The sequence below is a fragment of the Musca autumnalis genome, unplaced genomic scaffold, assembly GCF_047663935.1.
Source record: "Musca autumnalis isolate F117 unplaced genomic scaffold, ASM4766393v1 scaffold_3, whole genome shotgun sequence".
Taxonomy (NCBI): Eukaryota; Metazoa; Arthropoda; class Insecta; order Diptera; family Muscidae; genus Musca; species Musca autumnalis.
This window is the reverse complement of record NW_027411866.1, coordinates 107,475,649-107,499,139: the sequence shown is the minus strand read 5'-3', so window position 1 is coordinate 107,499,139 and position 23,491 is coordinate 107,475,649. Positions and strand designations below refer to the sequence as shown.

The 23,491-nt window shown below is 34.4% G+C and overlaps 1 protein-coding gene across 1 annotated transcript in view; it reads left to right on the top strand.

Annotated features, from left to right (window-relative positions):
- Positions 1-23,491, top strand: part of dpr14 (defective proboscis extension response 14) — a 404,735-nt gene that overhangs the window by 66,726 nt on the left and 314,518 nt on the right. The window contains exon 2 of the mRNA XM_073979194.1: positions 18,276-18,416. The gene's annotated coding sequence lies outside the window, so the exon portion shown is untranslated. The remainder of the gene's footprint in view (positions 1-18,275; positions 18,417-23,491) is intronic.

The following is a 23,491-nucleotide window of genomic DNA, read 5'->3' as shown; positions in this document are numbered from 1 at the left end:
CCCTTCGCGTTTCTGATTCCTGGGATTGAACTGAGCAAAAAAGTCCACTGGACCATATATCTACCGTGAAAATCGAGACTCCCGATTTTGACTTTAAGTTTTTTATTGACGTTTTCTAGATATTTTGGCATATAACAGCCACACCATTGAGATTTTCGATCCAACACAAATACAAAAATTGTAGCCAAGACAGTAATTAAGAACTCTCTAATACATCGCGAAAGCATTGGAACGCTCCTTCAGGCAGTTTTGGCCTTGAGAAAGTGCAAACTTTTCGAAAAATGTCGATAAATGACACTACAAAAGTGGACCAGAAAAATATTCAAGTGTTCTGATGCAAAATTATATCGTGTTGGTATCCATGGACAACGATTATGCCTTTAGTTGGCTGGGGTCACTTCGTTTTATTTTTTTATAACGGTGAAAGTAGTGAAAATCTGGGTTTCTTACATTTTCAAATTTAAACGGACATATATTCTTTTTTTCACAACGGATTTCCAGTGATCCTTCTTCCTTTTAAAGGGGTGAATGATATCTTTAGAACAAGTTATTATTTGTTTAAATCGGTTAACAAATGGCTAAGTTATAGTGGTTTAAGTCTGAAAACTCCCTCAAAAATATTATAACTGAATTTCTCATAATTTTCAAAAATATAATGCTTTTTTGTTTTGTTCAATAATTATTTTATATGGTCCAGTGGACTTTTTTGCTCAGTTCAATCCCAGGAATCAGAAACGCGAAGGGCTCATTAAGGTTTTTTTCCTTCCACACAAATCGCCCCACCCTAATAAGCAATCATCAGTATTTTGTGGAGTTTAGGAACATGACAAAATAAGTACCAAAAGGTACTCCGTAATATATAAAAATGTCAGACCTTCTTAATCCACTTTGTTTTTATACCCTCCACCATAATATGGAGGGTATAATTAAATTTTTCATTCCGTTTGTAACACATCAAAATATTCACCGGAGACACTATAAAGTACATACGTATATTCTTGATCAGGGTAAAATTCTAAGTCCATATAACCACGTCCGTCTGTCTGTCCTACCGCCGCAATTTTTAAGGTAGAGCTTTGTAATTTGGTATTGAAGTTTCTATTAGTCCTAGGATGTTTGGTATTGCAAATGGGCTATATCGGTCCACGTTTTGTTATAGGGCACAGAGAACGGTACCACCCAATTTGAAAGTTTTAGCTTCATTATCACACCGAAATGTCTGAGATTTGGTACTTAGTCTTCGTTGGGGGTATAAAACTTTAACCCAGAACTTTGTCGGTATAGGCCCATAGAACGTTACCTCCCGATCTGCGGTACTGTGGAGGTTGTGACCTCAAATTTCCTCCGAAATGGCTGCAATTTGGTATTTAGCCTTCATTTGGGGTATAAAACTTTCCATATGACATTTTTCGGACCTATACCGCCTTCATATAGGCCCCATAGAACGGTACCTCCCGATTTCCGGTATTTTGAAGGTTGTGTCCTCAATATTCCTCCGAAATGGCTGAAATTTGGTATTTTGTCTTCATTTGAGGTATAAAACTTTCCATATGAAATTTGTCAGTATAGGTCCAGGCCTTCAAATAGCCCCTATAAAACGGTACTTACCCATGTTCGGTATTTTGAAGGATGTGTCCTCAATATTCTTCCGTAATGGCTGAAATTTTGAATTTAGTCTTCATTTGCGGTATTAAACGTTCCAAATGAAGTTTGTCGAAATAGGTCGACGACTTCATATCACCTCCATAGAACGGTACCTCCCGATTTTCGGTATTTATGACATTTGGAATTTATAGGTGATATAAAACATTCCAGAAGATAATTATAAGTATGGGTCCACATTTTCATGTGGAAGGGTATTTTCCGATTTTCGGTATTTTGAAGGTTGTGGCCTTAATATCCAACCGAAATGGCTGAAGTTTGGCATTAAGTCTTGCTTATGGATACTAAACATTCCCTAAGAAATTTGTCAGGTACACCTTTTGATATAGCTCCTATAGAACGGTCCCGATTTTCGGTATTTTTTATACACATTATCTTACCGAAGTGGCTGAAATTTCTCATTTAGTATTCACTGGGAGCTTCCAAACTTTTCGCCAGAAATTTGTCAGTTAGGTCCACGTTTTGATATTACTACCTTCTGATTTTCAGTATTTTGGGACTACAACACTTTCCCCAACAATTTATCGATTTGATATAGCCCCCACAGAAGCTCCCGATTTTCGGCATTATGAAGGTTTGAGCCACATTATCTTACAAAAGTGGCTGGAATTTCTCAATTTGTATTCATTGGGAACTTCCAAACTTTCCCCATAAATTTGTCAGCATAGCCCCCACGTTTTGAAATAGCCCCCATATAACATTTGGGGCCCCAAATTGTCGTTTTGATATAACACCTACAGAACGGTGCCTCCCGATTTTTCGTACTTTATTTACCGATATGGCAGAAATTTGATATTTTGTCTTCATTGGGGCTACACAACTTTCCGCCGGAAATTTGTCATTTTGATATAAACAATTTTTCCCCATTTTCGGTATTTTCAAGATTTAACCCCATTATCCGAAGGAACAGGTAAAATTCGGTATATAGTCTTCGTTGGGGATATATAACATTCCTGCGGAAATTTTTCGGTATTGGTCTAAATTTTGTTATAGCTCCCATAGAACGGTATCTCCCGATTTTCGGTATTTAATGTTCCCGCTGAGAATGATCGATACATATCCACGTTTTGCTATACCTCCACGCAGAAAATGATCAATATAGGTTCATCTTTTGGTATATTCACAAAATGAAGGTACCTCCAGATTCTACATAGTTTGAAGGTTGTAAACGCATCGTCCAAATGGAATGACCGCAACATGGTATTTTGGATTGTGAATGGGTAGAAAACATGGATGTTTCATTGGTATTAAACCTTATTTAAGAGATCAAAAAACTTCTACACCAAAAATGGTGAAGATAGGTCCAAAAAATAGTGGGCATAGGGTCACGCTGTATTTTCAAGATTATAGCTGGCCGAATTCCGACAATTCTCTGTCGGCAAAGAGGAAATACCAAATTTCAGCTTATGTAATTTTCATTTTCAATATCAAAGATCTATGAGTAATATAAACTTCTGTAACAAATTGTATGGCTCTATCTTAAATATTTTGATGTCTATCTTGATTTTAACAGACAGGCGGGAGGAGGTTATATCGTAATATCGACTTAGAATTTTGATAAAGTTAGTATACCTCCATTTTATGGAATCCTTAGGTCACGAAATTGTGTGTTTTGGCCAGTAAATTTCTGAATCAATTTACGATGCTTGATGTGACCTAGTAACACTACGCGGAGATGAACAAGCGGCAAGACCTAGTACTTTATAAAGATAAAGTCAATGAAAACGGTTTGTTCGCAACCCTCACTACTTCTTGCGGTATTAACAAATGTAAGTATGGGCATTAGCATTTACTTCAAGCGAATTTCAAATTCCACGGATATATGCATGTACATACGGCAAAACTTACCATGTAAACACTTGTGAACTACCCTCAACGTTTGTTTTTAATTAATTCAGCGAACATGAAAATATCACGATATAGTATCATAGTTTGCTTATTTACACGCTTAATTAAAATGTTAGCAAGGAAATAATGAAATATCTAAACCTTTTTTTCATTTGCACAGGCAATGTAAAAAAAAAACAACAAAAACCATCAAAATTCTACATTTAAGAAAGTTTTTTCGATGTTTTTTATTTTCTTTTCTCATTTATTAATAGTGTAACTGGCGCTTCTGGGTGAAAAAGTGAACCCAAGGACCAAAATACGTTGTGCTGTGCTCGCATATTATTATACCCTATACCACAATGTGGAAAAGGGTATTATAAGTTTGTTTTGGTAAAAATTCATGTAACACCGCGAAATATTCGTCGGAGACCCCCAATGTGGTATACCATTTTTCATATCTCGACGAGATAAAGCGATTTTGAGATGTGTGTCCGTCCGTCAGTCCGTCCGTCCGTCTGTCCATTATAAATTGTAAACACGCTCCAGGCCGCAATTATGGACCGATCGCCACGAAATTTTGTATGGAGGTCGGGTTCAGATCAGAATAGATCCCTATTCTTATTGGTGATGATCGTGAAATATTTAGCGGGTGAAATGGACCAAAAACATAATATTTATCCAATTTTGTAGCGACTCTGTAGGTCTCAATAATAGTCCGATCAACGCGTAATTTTAAATAAGGTAAGAGTATATCACAAAGGATAAGCTTGCTATTTGAGATGGCGATCGGATAATATTTAGAGGGTTAAATGGACCAAAACTTTTGTGTGAAAATTGTGAAAATTTTTAATATACAGCTTATATCTTAATTCCTGGAATTGACATTCCCGACAAGTGAGATATACTTGAAAGTGGAACGCTTGACCTTTCAATTGATGCCAATCATGTTGGTGTGCATGATCAGATAACAGAGTTACAGCCTAATATATTCCGTTATTTGTTTGTAGTGTAATAATAAGCTCCCTAGAAGTCGCAATTATACATCAATAGTAAGAGTATAGGTCGAAAAACATGCCTACAATTTTGAATGATGATCTGATATTCTTTAGCGGGTGAAATGGACCATTACTTTTGTATGAAAAATATAAAAATTTTATTTTTGGTCGATATTTTAATTCCTTGAGGACATATATATTTCGCATAGTAGCCTACACATGGAAAAAAACTACTGATCTTTCATCTGATGTAAATTGCAATAAAGTGTTTGCTAGATAACGGGCCTACTGCCTAATATATATTGGGTTCTGTGTAGAGAACCACATTTTTATACCATGCTACATATTGTCTCTCCAATAGTTTATGTAACATCACGAAATATTCGTCCTAGACCCCTTATTTGGTATGCCAAAATTCATATCTCGACGAGATAAAGCGATTTAGCGGTGTGTGTCCGTCCATTAAAAATTGTAAACAAGCTTAAAGCAATTTGAACTTCAATAACAAATTTTTTAAGGAGATTGTGTTCAGGCCAGAATAGAAATGATTAGTTTTTGGTGATGATCGTAAAATGTTCAGGGGATGAAATGGACCAAAAACAACATTTTAACCAATTTTGTAGCGGCTCTGTAGGTCAAAATAATAACCCGCAAAATTTTAAACAAAGTTTGAGTTTATGATGAAGAAGAAGCGCACAAACCAACCTGAAGATCAGATAATACTTAGCAGGTTAAATGGACTGAAACTTTTGTGTGAAATTGGTAAAAATTTCAATAACGTAGCGGTTAAACAACGGAAGTAGTAGTACTACATAAGTGGGTTTCATTACATTTTAGTTTGTGTGAACTAAATTTTCCTTTCCTGCTACAAAAATGTCTGTCATGCTAGATAACTTTTTGGTTTTGGTCATAAGTATTATACATTACATCTCTGATATTTGATCATTAAATTTTCACAATCATTGAAAAGAAGTTTCGTGGAGAGCGATTGTCCAGGGATAGTGGTATAGGGTATCCCATGGTCGGCTCCGTCCGACTATAGACTTTTCTTACTTGTTCAGTTTAAATATGTAAATAAACTTTCAAGAATTCACTTGCGGATGAATTGTTTGTGTGAACTGACAAGTTTTTTAGTTTTTTGGACATATCGCACATTTACTCAAAGATTTACACATCACAAAAAATCTAGTTTCGAGAAAAATGCGATTTAAGTTGGCGATTGAAATTTGACCTTCTATGGGGGCTATATGAAAACGTGGAGCACCCCTAACGAAGACTAAATAACAAATTTCAGCCACTTCGGGGGATATTGAGGCCACAGCCTTCAAAATAACAAAAATCGGGAGGTACCATTTAATGGGGGCTATATGAAGACGTGGACCTATGCCAACAAAAATCTTGTGAAAAATTGTATATCCCCAACGAAGACGAAATACCAAAGTTCAGCCATTTCGGTGGTATATTGAGGCCACAGCCTTCAAAATACCGAAGATCGGGAGGTACCGTTCTATGGGGGCTATAGGATGACGTGGGCATATATCGACAAATTTCGGGTGGAAGGTGTTAAACCCCCAACGAAGACTAAATAACAAGACAATAACTAAATAACAAATTTCAGCCATTTCAGTGGGACATTGAGGCTAAAATCTTCCAAGTACGGAAAATCGAGAGGTACCGTTCTATCGGGTCTATATGAAGACTCGGACCTATGCCGACAACGAAGACTATATACAAAATGTCAGTCATTTCGGTGGGATATTGTGGTTAAAACCTTCAAACTACCGAAAATCGGGAGGTACCGTTCTATAGGGCTATATCAAAATGTGGACCGATATAGCCCATTTTCAATACCAAACATCCTAGGAGTAATAAAAAGTTATATACCAAATTATAAAGCTCTATCTTAAAAATTGCGATATGTATCTTTATTTCAACAGACGGACGGGCGGGTCTGCAGCGAATATTTCGATATGTTACAAACGGAATGACACATTTAAAAAATCCATCAAACTTAATCTTTGGCAATGGTCAATAGTATCGATTACTTTTTAAAAAATCAATATCGATAAATAGTTTGTCTATCGATATTATTATTCAAAACCCTGACCTAAAATCTATTGAGATGAATAGAAATTACCCTGCTTTTCTGTTTTGTGGATGTGAAAAGTAAGTCCGTAGTCACACGTACACATTTTTCAGAAAAGTAAATTGTATTTTTGTGTTTTTTATTAAATAAAATCAATACGGTGCTCTTGAAGCAACTTTAAATGGAAGGTGCTTACATCTGGGAAGTTTTTGCGGATTTTGAATGCTAGAATGTTACGTATTGAGATCTAAAGTACACTTTTGTAGTTGATGGCTTCTTTAAATTTTGAACGGTTTGGTATTTATGAACCGAAATAAAAGAAAAAAACGGCAAACAATCGAATTTTCTTATTTTGTTTTGTTGCTATTTTTTGGTCTAAAAAGTTGTTTAACTGTATAATTTTGTAGTTGGTCGTTTCTGCGAATTGTTTGCGGTTTGATATTTATGCATCGATTTTTCAATCGATTCAAAATGTTGTTAATTCACCACAACAAACTTTATAATCCTACGGGGTAAATTCCAACTAAAAACCTCTGTCCTTGACGAGATGTTTTACGTTTATGCCGCGTATACATTTTCCATAAATATTTTTCAATTGCAAACACAAAACATATTTTATTATGACAAAAAAAATAAAATCAATTATTCAAGGGTTTTATTGATGTACCGCAATACATTCTTATTACTTCTACTAAGGACTTTGCGTGGATTTCGCAGTCAACTTTAATTAATTCCAGGAACATTACAAAATGTCAACTTATATATAAAATCACATATTTCAAAGAGTGTACAAAATATTAATAAAAAGAGTAAATTCAAGTGGTTTTTACCTGTAGTAAAAAACTGTTTATGGACAAAATATAATGCACCTATGTATGTATATATGTACATTAGGATTACGACTTTTTGAATTTATTTATATGATTGCGAAGTCACCATTGTTTCTTCTGCATGTTGTGAATATTATTCAGAGCTCCGATTTACGCCCGAGTGAAAATTTGGGGGGAGGTGGTAATTTTTTGGGTGGGACAAATATAATTGGGTTGTGGGGAGTATGCAAGTTACCCCTATCAATTTGTTCGAATTCGAGAAGAGTTTCACTCGCAAGTGGAATTCGAACGAGTATTCGGAGGTCTGATATTATTTTCATTATTTCGTAATGGACAAATAGCCCATTATGGCTACATATACATATTTCTTCAAAAAATTAAAAATTTGTATTAAGAGAGAAAAATACCAAACTTATTTAGAAATAACCGCAGGTCCTATCGAAATGGGACTAAAGAAGATGTAGTAGCAGTGAAAATTTCAAAACAAATTAGATTTTTCAAGACCTAAAATGAAGGCGAATATTTTTTTTTTATTCTTGAACCGTACATTTAGACTTTGTCTTTTATTTAAAATCATTCTTTAATTAAAAAGAGAATTTTGCATTGAATTATACACGAATGCAATAATGTATTTATGTACATAGTGTGTTTATGTCAATAAAACGCCAACAAATATGGCGTGAGCTGATGAATTTATTTTTAAAGAGTTCGGAATTATCGCAGCAGCCATCTTATTAAGTGCTGTTCCATCAAACCTTAAATTTTAAATATTGACTTATGAAGCTTACTCTTTCATCTCAAGTTGCCACTGGTGTTACCTAGGGAACTACCTTCAACGTTCGTTTAGGGCAGTGAAATAACATGCACAAAACAACACGTTAACCTTAAAGATTGTTACAAATTTGGATAGGGAGAGTTAGGCTTACAACCTATACTTAAAAAAATAAGAGAGGACTATAGTCGGCGACTACAACTTTTGAACTCACAAACCGTCCAGCACAAATATCCTCTATCCCAGATTCACCAGTTTGCTCATGTCCTACGATGGAAGAACATTTTTTCTATAATTGGTCTGGTAAGTGCTTATAATCAAAATCCTACTGATACCGATGACCCAAAAGACCAAGATCATAACGCTTTTTGGGCTCTTTGACTTCGATTGCATGCGGGACAAACATTTCAAAGATTCATGCACTAAGTGTTACGCCATACGCCATGCTTCCCATACTTCCATGACATTTTGGTTACATCCGAAAACGAAGAACAGCATTTAGTCCATCTCAGTAAATTATTCGCTCGACTGGAACAATAATAATTTCAGTTGTAATTCGAAACATTTCACTTGTAATTTGAGAATTATTATTTCATTTGTGATTTGAGAATTCCACTTGAAATTCGAATTATTTCATTTGTAATTTGAATTTTCTTCATTTGTAATTCGAATTATCTAATTTGTAATTAGATTTTTTTCATTTAAAATTCCAAATAAAAACTTCGATTTACAAATAGAAAAATTCAAATTACAAATGGTATATCGCCCTATATCTGTATCTCCGATTTTCGGCATTTTGAGGATTTTAGCTACATTTTTTAACCGAACTACTTGTAATTTGACAGTTGAGGTTCCCAGTGGTCAGCAAACATCTCCTCTAAAAATTGTCAACATAGGTTCACGTTTTGGTATACCCCCATATAACGGTACCTCCGGAGTTTCAGTATTTTGAGGATTTTAGCTACATAAATTAACCGAACCACATATAATTGGACAGTTGAGGTTCCTAGTTGTCACAAAACATCTACTCCAAAAATTGTCTACATAGGTTCACGGTTTGGTATAGCCCCATATAAGGGTACCTCCAGATTTTCAGTATTTTGAGGATTTGTGTTAAAATTTGTAACCGAAATATCTGTAATTTGAGAGTTGAGGTTCCTAGTGATCACAAAAAATCTCCACCAAAAACTGTGAACATAGGTCCATGTTTTGGTATAACCCCCATACAACGCTACCTCCCGAATTTCGGTATTTTGAGGATTTTAGGTAAAATTTTTAACCGATCTACCTGTAATTTACAGTTGAGGTTTCTAGTGGTCAGAAAACATCTCCACCAAAAACTGCCAAAATAGGTCCATGTTTTGGTATATCCCTCGTACCTCCCGAATTTCGGTATTTTGAAGATTTTATCCACAATTCTTAACCGAACTATCAGTAATTTTACGGTTGAGGTTCCCAGTGTTCGCAAAACATCGCCAACAAAACCTGTCAACAGAGGTCCACGTTTTGGTATAGACCCATTTTGAAGATATTATTTTTGACAGCACTACTTGTAATTAGACGTTTGAGGTTCGCAGTGGCCACAAAACACCTCCACCGCCCTCTATATCTGTTCTCTCGATTTTCGGTATTTTGAGGACTTTATATACAATATTTGACCGAGCTATATGTTATTCGACATTTGAGGTTCCCAGTGATCACAAAAATTCTCCATCAAAAATTGTCAACATAAATCCACACTTTGATATTGCCCCATATAGAGGTGCCGAACGATTTCTATATGCATTTTTTATCTTATTTAGGTATCAGTGGTCACAAAATATATATAATAATTGTGAACAGGAAAGAAAATAAATATTCCGTTTTTTTAGTTCAGAATAGTTTATGGTGGAGGGTATAAAAAGTTCGACACGGCCGAACTTAACGCTTTTTTACTTGTTCTTCTTAATCCGGCTCTGGTTCTATCTCCAGTTCTAGAAATGTGGCTGCTTCAATGAGATGAATAGGTATGGACGGGCAGTTGAAAAGGTGCACTGTGTCGTCGATCCTTGCCCTATGTGAATTAAGACGGTTGCACAATTCCGTTTAACCAAAGCTACTCTACTGCTCTGGTTTGCGGGTAAAACTTATGTATTTGGTCCATTTCACACCCATACTCTGGTCTTAATCCGACTTCCATACAAAACTTCGTGGCGATCATTCCATAATTGCGGCCTGGAGTTTGATTACAATTTAAAGAAGACAGACATACGGACCCTAGTTGATCGCTTTATCTCATCGAGATATGGAGTTTGGTATTCCAAAAGGGGGGCGGATAGGATAAGGCGGATATTTCACGGTGTTACATGAAACAATCTTAATATCCCCTTCACTATGGTGGAGTGTATAATTTGATGTTCTTTTGTTTAGGTAATTCAAACCTGATTGCACATGTCATACCTTACATATTATGATGAAGAATGAAAATGATAAATTGCCTTTAAAGATTCGAATAATCACATTCCTCTAACATCAACACATCATGAACATCAAGTAGATTTATTTATGTAATAAATAATTTCCTTTCAAACATGATTCATCATATTTTATAAACGTACACTTTTCATTTCATACATACAAGAAATAACGAAATGGAACAGCAATCAAAATCTTCCTGAGTTATGATGTTAATTTCTATGACCTTGTCGCTGAAATTGCCAGGCATTAATTTAAATAAACGTAAATGCTTTGAAAAAAATGTGAATATTTTGATGCCAAAGATGTTACAATTGTTGATACTCCGCCTTCGCATTCCTGTAGGAATGTTATCAAAGAAGAACAAAAATTCTCTCAAATATTCATGTTTATGATAGCTGGAATTTACAAATATGAAGAAATTTATTCACTTGCTCAATCACTTGCTACGCACAGGAAGTCACTTCTGTGTTATAGTGTGCTAAATGCGAAGTAATAATGTTTAAACATACATTATTAAAGGAGAATATAAAGAAAAGGCAAGGGTGTTAATTTCAGGCGGGATGAATATTTTATAAACATTGCCATAGGGGAGGACATGCAAATTGGAACACATATGCATGTGGTGTGAGAATAACAAATACTATCAAACATTCCCAAATGAGGTTTTATGCTTTCCGAAAGCAAATACAATGTGTAAAATTCCAAGAAAATCGATTTAAAAGTGAGGAAACTGATAAAGTGCAATAAGGATTTACATACATAAATATATCAACAACGCTACAGTAATATAGAAAGAGGAAATTGTATTTAATATAAAATTTTGTGGTAGTAATGGATGAATGCGTTGGAGATACAGTTTACGAAACCAGGTTACCCTGTCCCAGCTACTTCAAGCTCTTGTTTCTATTTTTGACGGCAATGTTTAAATAAAAGGTAAAACTTTGAGTGAACACCAAAGATTTCATGACGCAGGCGGGGTAACATTGTGGAAAAACATAAGAGAGGTTCTATCGTTTCAGTTTCTTCGTCATATTCACAGAGCCTTCAGTTATCAAAGCCGTGCCCGGCAATGCCTGCTATAAATGCCCTCTTTGCTGGTTTGCTCAAATTAATAAGTGATTTTGTTCTAGTGGTTGGCAAGGTTAGCCAGATGGTTGTGGACATGTAGGAGTATACTTTAGACAAGAATATATTTTTTGCTAAACTTTACTTCTAACATATAAAAGAACATAATATGCACTGATTATGTTTACATTGAAAAGAATATAGTATGCTTTGATTTAATAATTCATATTTTGTTATGCCTTGTTCAGACTGAAGGTAATTCGCTCTCTATTCGTTGTTCGGCCCCAAATTACGATGTAATTACTTCATTTCCCATACAAAATTTTGAGAACGAACAACGATTTGTGTACATTGTTCAATTTAAATTACTCTCAGAACGACGATAAAATATGTCCCATCTCTAACAAATGAGAGAATTTATCGAAATAAATTAATTATGACAGGAAAAATACAAATTTAAAAATTTATTAAAAACCCAAACATATTTAGAAAAACTGCAAAATATGAATGAAAAGTAAACGGTTTAACGATCTGTATACATTCATTGCACTTGCATTTCTTGTCCATTTTTAGAAACAACAAAAGTTATTTTGGCAGGTCTCTCTCTCGATAATTTTCAAAATAGAAAAATTTGAAAATATACTGAAAACACCAAAATTGTGAGAAAAATTAGAAAACATGAATGAAAATAATAGAATTTAATATTAAATAGATATCTGAAAGAAGGACAAATATTTTTTCAGTTCATATCAATTAATTTTACTCGTCTTTTGGCTGAAATTTTCTTTAAAATCAGTAAACAAAAAACTATGAAAATATGAATCATGTTGCTATGAATTGTGTACCATGTCGTATGAACGGGTTAATTCGTGTACATAATTATGAGACCGAACGACGTTATTCAAATGCTGGTATGAATATTAGGGATATAACTTTTGCACTTTTTTGCAGATATCGAAAATACCACCACATAGCCATGTAGAGCATGAAAAACTATTATGAAATAAGGTGTAATTTTTTCTCTATCGCGAAAAAAGTTTCCGCACCAAATGCATTGAAGTTCAGTAATGCATTTTTTAATTTTATCTGTGATAACAACATGTTTGCTTTTCATTAAAATTTTTATTTTTTTGTAATCTAATTTAAAATCATTATCAAAGCGTTCTGGACCAATTTGTTCTCAAATCGCGCCATTTCAGAGCATATTAGGAACTTTTGACACTATTGCAATTTTTGGTTTTTCTTTATAAACTGGTGAATTTTATGTTTATATTTTTTGTACCTATCGGATAAGAGAATATGGTGTCATTTGCAACAAATTCGCGAAAGTTACAGACCGTTTTTAATGAATTTGTCTGTGAGAAATGTATTTGTATCTATAAATATTTATTCAAACAAAGCAAATTTAAAATTATAAGTAGAAAAAATACCAAAAGGGTTTTAGTAATTGCGGTCGGTGCTGAAACTTTTTTCGTCGAATCGATCTTAGAAACGCGTTTTCATTATTAGGACAAAATTCCCCACATGGTACTGGTGTTGTATTTTTGTAGAAAACAAATAAAATTCTCACAATCAAGGTCAACAAAAACATACGAGTCCTAACATCCATGATTTTTGCATGGTCCTAAATACTATGATGATGGCAGCTACCCCTGCTCTGGCAAAATTGACTGAATAAAACTGAAACACTTCATATCTTGTATAATTCGGAAACAATGGAGGTTGAAAAAAATGCTGTAAGGGGTTCTTATTCAAGTGAGCGACAGTGTATATTTGAAAATAAATGTTAGAGCTAGATAAGATAACCAAACTGGCATAGCATTTGCTTACTGAGAATCTTAAAAATGTCGTAAACCCTTTTTTCAAAGATATAATTTTTAAACCAAAAAAAAAATCCAAAATTTTTCAAAGTGGTTTGTGCATGACCTTTTTCAATATTTGAATGAAATAAATGTTATTTAATTGTTATTAAGCTTAAGTTTATTCATTCGTGCAACAGAATTTAAAAAAAAATCAATTTCATAAATTTTTTTAAAAAATATTTTTTTATACCCTCAGCATTTATTCTAACAAGGGTATATGAGGAAAAGTCAGAATTTTTTTAATATTCCATTTGAAAAAAATTAAATATTTTTTTTGACGCTACATGAACGATTTTTGATAAACGGATTGAGAAAAAAAGCTCATTCTCAAATCCGTTCGAGATACTAATTTTGGATATTGCGTGTAAAAGTTATGGCGGTTTCAATTCTGATTATTAGTAAAAATCTTATAAAAACGCTATTTATTATATCGAGAAACATTGTTAATTTAAATGCTTAAAAATGTCAGCATCCATAAAAGGTGGATGCAGTGGAAATTTTGAAAAGTGATACATTAGAAGTGTAATCCTCATTTTGTACTCTTCTACTTTTACTTTGGACAGATATCCGCAATTTAAACGGTTTAACCGCCAATCGAATAACAAAGTAAAAAACTTGTTTGCTTCAACGTGTTTTTACCTATTTATATTCATTTACGCGGTCATAGCTTCCGCGCAAATTAACTTTTTTAGCCACATTTTTGAGCTTTGATTAAAAACACTTAGTTTGATCCAACTATGCTCATATTTCGCGGTACACTGCAATATTTCGCGAATTATAACAGTGCAAACCTTGGCTTCATCAATGTTAAATTTTTTTGACTTTTCGTCATATACACTTTCATACAGGCAAAATGTGCCTCATCGAAATAATGGTTTTAGACCCAAAGTATGTTTGGACGAAATCCGTTTCAGACAATTTGGTGTTGATTTAGCCATGTCCGTCCGCCTAACTGTCTGGCTGGCTGGAGCACACGTTATCTCTCGAACGATTCGGTTCAAAATTTGGCTTTCGTAATATTTTGTCCAAACTTAGTTTAAATTTGAAGATGGGCTATATCGGTCCACTCCTTCAGGTACCTCACCCACAAAAGTTCGAAAATGTTCGGAACATTTGTGCGCACCATAACTCTTGAAGGGAAGAACCGATTTGATCCAATCTTTGCACATCGGGAAATTTCTAGCAGACTTAGATGAGGTTCCAAAATGAACTCAATCATTCCACTTCTTCGGGTACCTCCCACGCAAAATTTCGGATAAGTTCAGATTAGGACCTGCTCTCGAATCGCTTTGATTTTTATTGTAACAACTTGTAATCACTGCCCCTCATACGACGGTACAAGTTTCATCAGGGGCAAGTTCATACTTCCTGAGAAAATAGCCTGAAAGGTGCAAAAAAACATATAACACCGTATGTAGTGGTTGGAGCGCATGATAACTCTCAAACGGATCTGCCGATTCGGTCCACAATTTGATCTTTGTAATATTTTGTGCAAACTTAGTTTAAGTTCGAAGATAAGCCATATCGGCCCCCTCCTTCAGGTACCTCCCCCACAAAAGTTCAAAAATGTTCGAAAAATTGTGCGCACAATAACTCTTGAAGGGAGTGGCTTATTTGGTCCATACTTTACACATCCAAATATATCTACCAGATTTAGTTCAGGTACGAATATGGACTTTATTAGTCCACTCCTTCGGGTACCCATCACACAAAATTTCGGATAAGTTCACATTAAGACCTGGTTCCGAATCGCTTTGATTTTTGTTGAAGCAAGTTGCATTCGCTGCCTTAATAGCGACGGTAAAACGCTTTTAAGGGGCAAGTCCATACTTCTTGAGAAAATAGCCCGAAAGGTGTAAAAATCCGTATGGCACCATATGTAGTGGCTGGAGATCAACCGATTTGGTTCATACAACAGGTTAAAATTTCACTAAAATGTTATGCACTATGTCTCTTGAACGTGTCAACCAATTTGGTCCAATCTTTGGATATCCTCACATTTCGTTCAAATTTAGTTAAACGTCTAAAATGGTCCATATCGGTCCTCTCCTTAGGATACCTCCCCCACAAAAGTTCAACATTTGTGTCCATGTGCCATGATGCTGTTCTATATAGTCCTGTTTACAGCGATATTATGTTTTCCGTGGACAAGTCCATGCTTCCTGGCATACTGGTCCAAAAGTTATACTATGACCTACTGACATGAAAGATCGAAAAGAATCCACAAAGAATCCTAATCCACATTTTTGTCGCAAAGTTCAAATGTCCAAAAAGTGTTTCAATTCACATGGGCTGAGGGTATATCTCTGTCAGCAAAGCCGACAGATACTTTTTAGTTGTTTTTTAAAATCGATTTGTGCGTGAACTTTATTTATATTTCAATGAAATAAACGTTATTTTAGTGATTAATAGGAAAAAGTTCATTCATCCGTGCTACAGAAAATCATTTTAGAGAAAAAATGTCGAAAAATCATAACCCTATTTTATACCCTCTACCATAACATGGAGGGTAAAATTAAATTTGTCTTTCCGTTTGTAAAACATCGAATGTACGTCTGCCCGTCCGTCTGTCCGTCCGTCTGTTGAAATCACGATACAGCTAGCAAATTTTAAGGTAGTGCTTTGAAATTTGGTATAGAAGTTTCTATTACTCCTAGGATGGTATTGCAAATGGACTATATCGGTCCACGTTTTGATATAGCCCCCTTAGAACGGTACCTCCCTGTTTCCGGTATTTTGAAGGCGGTGGCCTCAATATTCCACCGAAATGGCTGAAATTTGGCCTTCATTTGGGGTATTAAACGTTCCAAATACAATTTGTCGGTATAGGTTTACGCCTTTATATAGCTCCAGATTTTCGGTGTTTTGAAGGTCGTGGCCTCCTAACAAATTGGTGAAATTTGGTATTAAGTCTTCGTTGGGAGTATAAAACTTTCTTCAGAAACTTTTCGGTATAGGTCCACACCTTCATATAGCCCCCATAGAATGGTACCTCCCTATTCCCAGTATTTTGAAGGTTGTGGTCTATTGATGGATATGAAGATAGGGAGATGGCCAGACCCAAGGGAAATTATGGGTTGTCAAGTTTAGTTATTATTCAGACCAGGTGACACGAACAATGGTAGTGTCCTGCAATCCTGGTGGGCATTTTTTTACATTTTATTGTACACTTTACTTGCAAAACTTAATTTTTTTTTTCCTTCGGAGAAGTTTTGTGACCACTGGGAACCTCAAATATCGACTTACAGATTGTTCGGTCAACAACTGTCGGTAAAATCCTCAAAATAACGATAATCGGAAGGTACCGTTATATGGGTGGCTGTAACAAAACATGGACCTATGTTGAATATTTTTATGGAAGAAGTTTTGTGACAATTTTTTAAGGGAGAAGTTTTATGACCAATTGGAATCTCAAATGTCAAATTGCAGGTAGTTGGGTCAAAAAATTTAGCTAAAACCCTCGATAATAGGAAGGTAATGTAATGTGGGGGCTATACCACAACATGGACCTATGTTGAGAATTTTTGGTGTAGAAGTTTTGAGGTCACTGGAAACCTCAAATGTCAAGTAACCAAATAGTTCGCTTAAAATTGTAGCTAAAATTCTAAAAGTTACTAAACTCGGCAGGTATCGTTATGTGGGGGTTGTACCAAAAACCTGGACCTATGTTGAAAATTTTTGGTGGAAAAATCCGCTGCGAACCTTAAATGTAAAAGTACTGCTGCTTCGGCTAAAAATTGTAGCTAACATCTTCAAAATATCGAAAATCGGGAGGAACCGTTATATGGGGGCTATACCAAAACGTGTGCCGATATAGCACATCTTCGAACTGACCTGCCTATTGAAAAAAAGACACTCGAGTGCAAAGCTATAGTGTTCTAGCTCAATTATTACGGACGCTACTGTAATTACAACAAACGGACAGGCGGACATGGCTAAATCGACTTGGGATCTTATCCTGATCAAGAATATTTATACTTTAAATGTGAAAATGCGGTCTTTCAATGTACTGCTTATTGTAAATCCATCTTTAGTGCCTAATAATTTGTGTCTATGCCTTGCCTTTTGTAAGCCTTTGATATTAGCTCCACACTTAATACCTCCTACAATGCGAACACTTTTCGAAGTCTTTAATCTTAAACTCATTTTTGTTCCACTGTGCATAAAAACATTGTTAAGAACATGTAATGCCAATTGGTAATCTCTTAATGGTAATGAAAGATCAAGGTCATATTTTATGGTACGCTTGTGTTGATTTTTCTGCTTATGTTGGAAATACAAATAGCAAAATAAATATCTATACAAACAGACAGTCACACAAACACGCAATCAAATGGAAACATTTTTAATATACAATAAATTATGGGAATTTAAAGCATACCCGACAGTAGCAGAAGTAGCGACAAAAACAACGACAACAACCTTTATGCCTTATTGTACAACACATAAATTCTCTTTAGCGTCTTACGTACGATTACAACTACAACTTGAGTACAATGATATTTATGAAGCATCCAATATAACGTCCCTTTCGATTTATTTTCCATCCATTATTGTCAGTGTCGTCATTGTTTTCCTGTTTACCATTCGATTTATTTTCCTGTTGATGTTGAATTTCAAAAATCCTCTTTTTTCTTCTTTCTTTTTCTCGGTATCATACGCACATACATACGTTTTTTTTTTTTTGGATTTATTGGAACCTCCTTGTCGTAACAGTAGAAGCAGCTGCAGAAGCAACAGCAGCAGCACCAGTATTTGAACAATTCATAAGAGGATGATGATGCTGATGATAATCTCCATATGTTTGCAGTTTTTAAAAACGAATGTAATGCCAATCAAGTAATGGAATTTTTAACGGTAAGTCATTTTTCAATCTAACAAATCCGTAAAAATAGAAATGAAATGAAACGAAGCGAATTGTTAGAATTGAAAACCAAGGAGGAAATCATGTGTAAGTGAGAATAAATAGAAATAATTGTTGTGTCAATGTTTATATTTCTTGAACAGAGTCAGTCGAACTGCACATAAAATATGGTCTGATTGGAAAATATAATCTAAGTAAGAGAATCAATGATGATATTTTCTGGTTACTTGTTCGAAAACATATTTCTCAAATTTAATAATAATAATAATGGATAATAATTTTTCTGAAAATATAAAAATATCCATAATATAAAAATGCCATCACATAGCCGTGGACAGCATGGAAAAACATAAATAAATACCGTGCCACTTTTCCCCTACATTTAAGAAAGTTCCTGTACGGATGGCATTCAAGTATTCCATTAAAGATATTTCTTATATTTCTTTCTTTACGAGAGAAAATCCTTAAAAAAATAATAAATATTTTATTTGTTTTGTTTATTGTTGAAGTTCAATCTAATTTTCGATTGTTTGAGTGGAGTATTCCCCCATTGGCTCAACTTCATTTATTACCCTCTATTACAGAGAGTAATGTTTTTCAAAACGAACTGACAGTGTTGCAAAATTTTACTGATCGCTACCAATATCATGATTTCATCCCGGCGAAGGGAATTATCAATTGGCTTCTCAGTTTTTGAAATGATGCCTTTTTAGCGAAAAACCGAACTCTTTAAGTGTCTAGTATTCTCATATGAATGAGAATCACACTCACTTTTCGGCTTTTCCAAAGAAACACCAAAATCAAAATATTTTGCAACATGTCAGCACGTATCAACTAAGAATTCTTCGAATTCTATGAGTTGAAAAGAACACCAACACAGTTGCCTGTGAGGTTGTTTATTGGAATTTTTCCAGGAAAAATTCCAATAAACAACCTCACTACACCACACTGTGGTAAAGTGTATTATGTCTTTGTGCATTTGTATGTAACACACAAAAGGAAACGAGATAGACCCATAGTTCCTTCTAGGCATAAACATAGACTAATTATACCCTCAACATATTTTCGCCAAATCGAGTTATTTTAAGCGTTCATTTTAAATTGTGTAAAATATATGTTCAAAATTTTTGTTCAAATAGGAAAATCAAAATTTTTATAAAGAAATAAAAAATAATTAAAAAAATTAAGTTACTAAAAAACATAATTTTTCATGATATAAATTGTGACAATGTTAAACGGCCAGCGTTTTATTTGAGATATTCCATCATGAAAAATTATGTTTTCTAGTTTTAAGTACTTTTATAAATAAAACACTGTAACTTATTTTTTTTTAATTTTTTTTATTTTTAAGTTTTTAGTAAATACATTTTTTTAACAATGAGAACAAAATTATAGTCAATTTTACCTGAAAATGTAGATAAAAACTTTAAAATGCCTGAAATCGTGTGGTACCGTTATATAAAGGCTATACCAAAACTTGGACTTGTCCATAATTTTTGGTGGGAAAGTTTCTGTACCATTGAGAACTCCATATGCCAAATTACAGCCTATTCGGGTTAAAAATGAAGATAAAATCCTTAAAACACTTGAAATCAGGTGGTACCGCTATATGCGGGCTATACGAAAACCTTTACCTGTGTCCCTCATTTTTAGTGAGGAAGTTTCTGTACCAATGGGGGTCCCATTGCCAAGTTACAGGCTAAAAATGGAGATAAAATCCTCATGATACTTGAAATCGGTTGGTACCGCTATATGCGGGCTGTACCAAAACCTGGACATACATATGTTCATAATTTTTTGTGGGGAAATGTCTTTATCATTGGGAATCCCAAATGCCAAATGACAGCTAATTCGGGCTAAAAATGAAGATAAAATCCTCAAAATACCTGAAATCGGGTGATTTGATTTCATTAATTGATTTCATATTCATGTGTTGTCATCCAAATTTGAAAAGTGTGGAATGTTCTATTTCGATTCGTCAACTGCAACTTTGTCAAAAATGAGTTACCAGATTTGAAATGCGAGTTAAATAAAACACCATAAAAATGTGTGGTAAATTATGGATCCTCACAAAATTAATTTTTCTCATTCTTTAGTGATCAAGACTTGTTTGCTGGGATATAGACTGATTCCCCTATTTTCGGAATTCCCTCTTTTGGTTTGTAACTGCCTTTTTGCATCACTGTAAAAACGACTTGCACCCCACAGAAACGATTAATATTCTCAGCTTGCCGAGCCGCCCACTCTAATCGACGTAGCCTAGAGCTAGCGTATTGTGCTTGGAGTCGTAAGGTCTGCAGTTCGATCCCAGATCTGGTCAATATTTTTTTTCTTATTCCCTACACAATTTTTTATCACTTTTTTAATGCTTTTTAAATGTCTTAAACTAATCGGAAAAGAAAAATCTTTAATTTTCTTTCGAACATTTTTTCTGAATCAGCTTTCTGTTAGAGATTGTCGTTAAAAATCTCCAAACTTGGGCTTGGTGATTTATGCTTGTTCAATTAGTTTTAATGGTATTAGTGAGCAGTAGTTAGGCACCGCTATAATTGTCTGGAATATTAGCTCTTTTTCGTTAAGTTCTCTCACGTACCTATACTACTAAATCAGTGGTGAAAATAAACCCCTAACAGATTCTTCGCTTAGACATAATTTGTCCAAAGTTATCTCATTCTGTTGCCTTGCTGAACCACTGAAGACAAGACGTACCGATATCGACAGTGTTTGCATACCTCAACCATAACAGTGTTAATTAATGTTTGTCACAAAGAAATCATTGAGATAAGTTCAACCAAAAATCTTAACCAATCACAAACATCAATAGTTTTACGTAAACGAATTAAAATAAATTGAATTCATATCCTATTAAAAGGTAATTCTTCGGTCGAATTTTCCTGCATTATGTTCGATTTTTAAACAAAACTTCTTTTTAAAGATTCGGTAAAGCAACTTTGACAAAATCTTGCCGTAAACGGATAATTTTTCTGTTTTATATTCATCTTCTAAAACTTCACTAGAAATTTTCATCGTACAGAGGTAAGCAGTGTACATAACAAATGTGAACTCAGTGTCATAAGCAAATCCTTTCCCGTTTAGATTTCTTCTGATATCCCCATTGCGGTGGCAGATTTTGCGGCCGTTAATGGGACAGTACATTTTCATTTCCGGTCTAAATTTGACGATACATAAAGAAAATGGCCAAAAACGCCGCCAGTGTATAATAGGGGTTCGTTTCTCCAGCTGTGTTTCCGAAGGAAGCCATATTTATAGTTCTCCGAATCTATCCACTGTGCGGGGAAACATGTGTTAACACTCAACCACCAATCATCTCCACAACAGCATTTTCGGAGAGTTGTGTTCTAAAAATAGAGTTAATCTGAATTTTGATTGGCGGATAAGCTTACATCAGCCTAGACATTATACCAGGAGAAGCTAGTGAAGTACACCATTAACTCGCCCTCATCAACAAGCCGCAGTAGCCCAGAGTGTAGAGGGCAGCTGCATTACGAATTGCATCACCGTGTTGTTTAAGAGACCTGGGTTCGAATCCTGGTGACAGCGGAAATTTACTTTATGATTATTTAAAAGTGAAAGCATAGATTTAAAGTCACCAATAAGTAATTTACAAAAAACCAACAAAAGTATATCAATAAGTATTAAAAAGTCGAGTTCCATCCATCCTTAACATATGCAGCATTTCTTAGAGCTGATCACACTTTAAAGTCTTTCAGCAAAAATCATCGTCCTTCACATACACATTCGCATGATCTCGAGGCCTCGGCGAACATCGGAAATGTGACTAAAAGGATAAAAGCCAAAAACAAAACCAACAAAAGCAAGTGAGTTAACAAATTAAAAGAAGCCTTTGAAATATTTGCATATGTGATCCTGTTGTAGTATCTTAAACGAAAAATCTATACAAATATCCTTTTTTCGCTTTTATATTGTCCTTAAAAACCTTTTCAAATTCAATTTTATTATTTAATTGCCTTCTTTTAAGGATAGTTTTTAGATCCTTCGTTTTTGGTAATATTATCATAGCCGACATAAAAGCGTTACAGATCAGTTTAATTCTAGCCGATAGCATATCTTGTAAAAGAAATATATTTTTTTCTAAACTGTTTCGGCTCACATAACATTTCCAAAATTTAAAGTCAACAAAATAACATTACCGATGAATTAGAACTACTATCGATTTAAAATGTCATATACATAGAGACAGAATTAATATCAATGTATATACAATTATAAAAACCTATAATTTGTTCCATCTTAGTTAACTATCAGATTATATATAGCCTTAGTCATTGTTAGCTTATTATTTGAAATACCACTTATTTTATTTCGATACCATGTCATTTTGAATTTAATTACAAATATATGGTTGTTTGTCAGCATGGAAAGATAGACTAAATCTTATTCTTGCTAAGGTGAAGTAGAATCAGAGGGGGTTAAGTTGCATCAGGGGTCTCTTTAAAATTCCATAGCCTACGAGACCACGGAAGGGAGGGTTTAGAGGCTGAACTCCAATTTTCACCAGGAGTTTCTCTTTTTATCTGGGATTGATATTAATCTGTTTTCTTTAATCTGACCAATCAAGGGTACAGGGATTGGCCAGAAGCTTGTCCATCCAATGTTGTTTTTTCGCTATCTCTGCCGTTTTAAGGGAGTCTATAATAATATTTTTGTTTATGTTAGAATGATGTAAAGTGACTCAATGAAGACAAGAACCCCCCTAACCCGGCTGCTTGCTAGCACAGTTCAATGGCTCCCATAGTCGGATTTGAGCTCCATTTAATAACCAATTTAACATCATTATATCATTCTGGTTCAATTAAAACAGGGAAAACATACCGTTGCACTATAGGTAATTTTCCCTGTTTTTGAGTCAAAAATTAATAACGGCGGAATTAAACAATTTTGTAATTTTTTAAATTATTTATATGTAAAACTGAGCTAAAACGAAGATTTCTACAGTGAAATTCGGATATAACGAACAACGGTTATAAGCAACTACGCATATAAGTAACAAAGCAATTTCTTAAAATCGAATTTTCATAAGTTTTTT